This window comes from Fukomys damarensis, unplaced genomic scaffold (genome assembly GCF_012274545.1).
Source record: "Fukomys damarensis isolate Sample0158 unplaced genomic scaffold, DMR_v1.0_HiC HiC_scaffold_4, whole genome shotgun sequence".
Taxonomy (NCBI): domain Eukaryota; kingdom Metazoa; phylum Chordata; class Mammalia; order Rodentia; family Bathyergidae; genus Fukomys; species Fukomys damarensis.
Window position 1 is genome coordinate 42,610,509 of NW_022900916.1, and position 5,184 is coordinate 42,615,692.

At 35.6% G+C, this 5,184-nt stretch overlaps 1 protein-coding gene across 1 annotated transcript in view; it reads right to left on the bottom strand.

Moving 5' to 3' along the window:
- Window positions 1–3,473, bottom strand: part of LOC104869957 (hyaluronidase-4) — a 24,923-nt gene extending 21,450 nt beyond the window's left edge. Inside the window, exon 1 of the mRNA XM_010635362.2 lies at window positions 3,253–3,473. The gene's annotated coding sequence lies outside the window, so the exon portion shown is untranslated. The remainder of the gene's footprint in view (window positions 1–3,252) is intronic.
- Window positions 3,474–5,184: the final 1,711 nt, after the last annotated feature.

Genomic DNA, 5,184 nt, shown 5'->3' on the forward strand with positions numbered 1-5,184 from the left:
ACACACATAGTATCATATATACTATTATATATATATAAAGGGGGTCCAAATACTACATCATCCCCTGCTGACAATTTTCAGCTGCACCTATAACTTATAGCCATGACAATCTAAAACTGAAGTCAAACAATTCATTTTTTTTCTTAACCCTTATACTATTCTCCAATGAGAAAACTAATGTTTTCCTTAACTAGGCCCAACAATATGGCAAAAACATTAACAAGGATACATTCTAGGTTTGTAGACAATTGCCCAATTCTAGTACATCTGTGCTATCATGGTAAAAGGAAAGATTAAATAAAGCTTCAAATTTTTAATAAACAGCTCAAAGTGTAGCAACTCTCTTAAACTTCCCTACCAGGTCTAATGTCTCTCAATGGCCAATAAATGAAAGCCATAAGTTTTTTGTTTTTCTGTAGTCACAATAATACTCAAATATAAAAGTATCGAGATCCTAAAGTCCTAAAACTCCTAAAATCTCCTAAGCTCTTAAAACTCCTAAAACACACATGATAACAGATAACCACCAGTTGATAGATAAATATTTTAAGATCTGAGATAAGCATATTTGACTGAAATCTACTATGGGGCAACTCAGCCAAGCAGCACCCATTTTTAGAAAAAAAAAACTATTCATAATAAAAAAAAAACAATGCCACCCAAAATATGGGGTAAACTCATACTAAAGGTTATAATTACACTATTGTGTTAAAAAATACTATCTTGTTTGCTACTGACTAGAGGGCAAAAGTTAAAATAAGATGGTCAGTGCCACATTATTAAAACTAGACACATATCTTTCACCATGTACTAAATTAAAATCAAAATGGGCTAAGAATCTAAATATTATAACAGAAAAACTAAACTTGCTGGAAGATAGGTTAAGTAGAACTCTTGAAAATATTGGCATAGATAAAGACTTTATGAACAAAACTTCAGTTGCACATGAGCTAGCCTTGAGAATTAACAACTGGAATCTAATCCTATTAAAAAGCTTCTGCACTGCAAGAGAAACCACCAACAGAGCTAAGAGACAACCTATAATGGGGAAAAATTTTATCAGCTGTTCCTCAGACAAAGGTCTACTATCTAAAAGAATATATAAAGAACTTTAAAAAATCAGACCCCCCAAATTTAAAGAACCAATCCAAAAATGAGCATATGAAATGAAGACTTTTCTCAAACAAAGAAGTAAAAGCAGCAAATAAACATATGAAAAAGAAATGTTCAACATCATTGGTCATTCATGAGATGCAGGTGAAAACAATGAGATTCTATCTCATTCCAGAAAGAATGGCTGCTATCAAGAAATCAACCTCCGGGGATTTAGCTCAGCGGTTCGGTGGCCTGCCTTGCAAGCGCAAGGACCGGAGTTCAATCCCGGTACCAAAAAAAGAGAAGAAAAAAAAAAAAAAAAAAAAAAAAAAAAAAAAAAGAAATCAACCAAAAACAAATGCTGGGGGGTGGGTGGGTAGAAAGGAACCCTTCTCCATTGTTGTTGGGAGTGCAGATTGTGCAATCACTGTGGTGATCAATATGGAAACACCTCAAAAAAATAGTATTAGGGATCCCATTTGACCCAGCCATCCCCCTTCTGGGTATCTTCCCAAAAGAATTTTTAAAAATCATACCATAGCAATATATACACATGTTTATAGCAGCACAGTTTGTAATAGTTTAAACTTGAAAACAACCCAATTACCCATCAACCGGAGACTGGATAAAGAAGATGTGTGGTTTTTTTTAAATAAAATGGAGTACTTTTCAAACATAAAGAAGGAGAAACTAGAAACATTTATAGCTAAATGGGTGAGCATTGGGGCTATACTTTTAAGTGAAATAAACAGGACACACATGTGTAAATACTGAATAGTCTCTCTGGTGTGAGAAACTAAAAGTGTAAATAAGAATCAAAATGTATAATAGACCATGTGAAACATGAAGAAAAGGTCTAAAGGGAGGAGTAAGCAGGAGGAGTAAGAGAAAGGAAAGAAGGGAAAGGAAAAAATATTAGAAAAGAAAAAAATGGAAACAAAGTCTTTGGTATTTCTGTACCCCTTAAAAGCCATAGACTAAAGTCTCACAAAAGGACAGAATGAGGTAGAAGAGAAAAAATAAAAATCTGATTAAAAAGGTGATAAGAAAATCGAAATTTTTAAAGTACACTTTTGAAAAAGAATTGCAACTTGAGTACACAAAATTTTCTCAAACCTTGATTTTCCCCTTCCAGAAAACTCAATAATAAAGTTTCCTAAAGGTTTCTAAGACAAAGTAACCCTATAAATTGGAGACTTAATCTATCCTTTTCACCTTTAAATGGTACTCCCCCCACCAAAAAACAACAATATTGGTGCAGAGAAAGAGCAACAGAAAAGTTTAGCTGCTATTGCATTGATCTCGGCTTCATAGCCCTGACCTTGTCAGACAGAAATGTAAATGTGACAAAGACAACACAGAGCTGGAATGTATTTTTTTGCATGCCCCAGAGAGTGAACGATATAGGTAGGACGTATACTTGGAGGTGGTAGTTCTGCTTTGTTATTCCTAATTCCCATCTTGCTTCTTCCCCAAAAGGTTAATTAACTTAGTTAAGGTTTGTATTCTGTGAGACTATGCGTGTCTATAATAGGAGAACTAAATGGCTTAATTTGTACCACTACCAGCTTTTGATTGCTGGGCTCACTGTCTTCTTCTCTTTCTAATTTATCACAAGCAGCTGAACTTTTTTATTTTTATACCACAATAAAATAAGACAAAGCAAGACCACTTTTGAATTTGACACAGAAAATGACAAGGAACTAATGAAAGAATGACAGCTACTTGTTTTCCAGTACTAAGAATTATACCCAGAGCCTTCAAACTGAGCTACATTCCTATCCCTTTTTATGTTTTGTGTTGAGAAAGGGTATTACTAAACCACTGAATTGCCAGGCTGAGCCCAAACTAGTGATCCTCTGCCTCAACCTCCCAAAATTCTGGGATTATAGGTGCGTGCCACCACAGCTGGCTGACTACTACTCTTTACCCGAGAATGTGACTCCCTCTGCCTTCTGACAAACTACACTCTAGAGTGAATCCTTGCCTTCCCCTACATTATCCAACTAAAGCCAGAATCCTGTTACAGCTTCTTTCTAACATCTTGTTATGATATCTCATGGTTCTTCATGGTGTGAACACCATGATGTAGCAGGGAGAATAAGCCCAACTTATTTATATATAAATTGTTTTTCAAAGTAGGCTTACAATGGTTACCTGTAGAATTAGGGGTGGAAGAATGCAAAATGGCTGTCTGGATGTTTGAGAGTGAAGGATTCAGTTGAAAGTTGAAGGCTTGGAGTTCACTGCAGAGTCCAGTGCAAGCTGTATCTGAAGGCTGAGGATTCTGTGTCAGAAGGATCTGTGTTGGAAGGCAAACGTCCAAAGGCGATGGTGAAGAGCAGAGCTCCTCTGAAGAAGCAGAGGAAACACGTGCTTCTTTCCCTTTTATTCCATCCAAGACACAACCCTATTGGTTGGTGCCATCCGGAGAGGATCTTCCGTCTTTAGTTTGAAGCCCACATGTTAGTCATCCACAGACACACACAAAACTGTGCTCTACCAATCCACTAGACATTGTTTAATCCATTTAAGTTGACTTATCGTAAGTAATGATCATAGTAGATTTTTCCTGGTGGTCTTTGAAGCATTGACACCTGTATGAAAGTGGAAACATTTAGAGACCATTTATATGTGACATCAGAAAACTTGTACTGAGTATCTTTTATAAGGCTCCCCTTCTAAGTACTGGGAAAACAATAGTGACTAAAATAGACAAGATTCTCTTCTTTCACAGAGCCTAAATTCTTGTAGGAGAGAGAGAGACGGTAAACAAATTTGAACAAACAAAATGGACAGTGTATTGTGATAGTAGCAAAGAAAAATTCTTGCTGATCTGAAGGCAAAACCGAGTGAGTCTGGAGGATGTCTCAGGAAACATGAGGCAAAGGCTCTGAGGTAGGGGCATGTCTACTGTGTGTGAGAAACTAAAAGAGGTAAGTGACTAGGAATAGCCAGAGAGGTAAGAGAAAAGGTTCCTGTAAGACTTTGTAGAGGCCTTGGCTTTCACTCTAATTGAGATATTAAAGAATCAGAGGGCTTTGAAAGAAGAGTAGCATGATCTGCTTTGGACTTGCTTGGATTACTTGGGTCACTGATTTTTTTTTTTTTTTTTTTTTTTTTGTACCAGGGATCAAACTTCGGACCTTACGCTTGTGAGGCAGGCAGCAGCACCACTGAGCTAAATCCCCAGCCTGGGTCACTTATTCTTGCTGCAAACCTGGAGGGGAATAGGAACAAGAAGTAAAGAGACCTTTGTAATAATCAAGGAAGAAGTAAGAATAGTTCCAACTAGTTATGTAGAATTTAAAACATTTTCAACAATCACTAAAAGAAAAACATTATGAATAAATTAGTTAATCCTGCTAACTTTATCAGAACTTTGATTGCAACACTGAGTATCTGTTTTCATGCACTTAGTATATTTATTTGTACTTCTGCAGTATGGATATTACTCATTAAAATTAAAGGGGTCCAGGTCAGTCTCAACTACACAGTGAGACCCTGTCTCAAAAAGTAATAATAATTAAAGGGAATACCCTGGAAAAGCTTTTTGAAACAGACACTTATCACTTACTGTCATTATATCAGTGCAAGGAATTGATTATTCAAATCTATGACTCTTTCATTTCTTTTGTTCATGATTTTGACATTTTGTTGTTGTTTTTCTTTTAACTTAAAGATATCAGATTGTCTATTCCTAAATCTATAAAGATTTTAGGAGATATCTGAACATTATGGTTACAAAGGAACTTAACAATTGTACTTTAGCCAGTATTTTGTTAAACCTCCAAAGACAGTACCTTAATACTTTCTTTTATTGCCAATAATTTAAAAATATATTTGTAAGGGGCCGGGGATTTAGCTCAGAGGTTCGGTGGCCTGCCTTGCAAGCACAAGGACCCGAGTTCAATCCCCAGTACCAAAAAAAAAATAATTGATAATTTATTGCCAATAATATTAAAATATACTTATAAATATTTATCAGAATAGAAGACAAACCACCAAATACAAAGCTATATTTTCAATTCTGCAGAGCTAGTTATTATTTCCTAATAAAAACTTATTAGGAAACAACAAATGACAGGA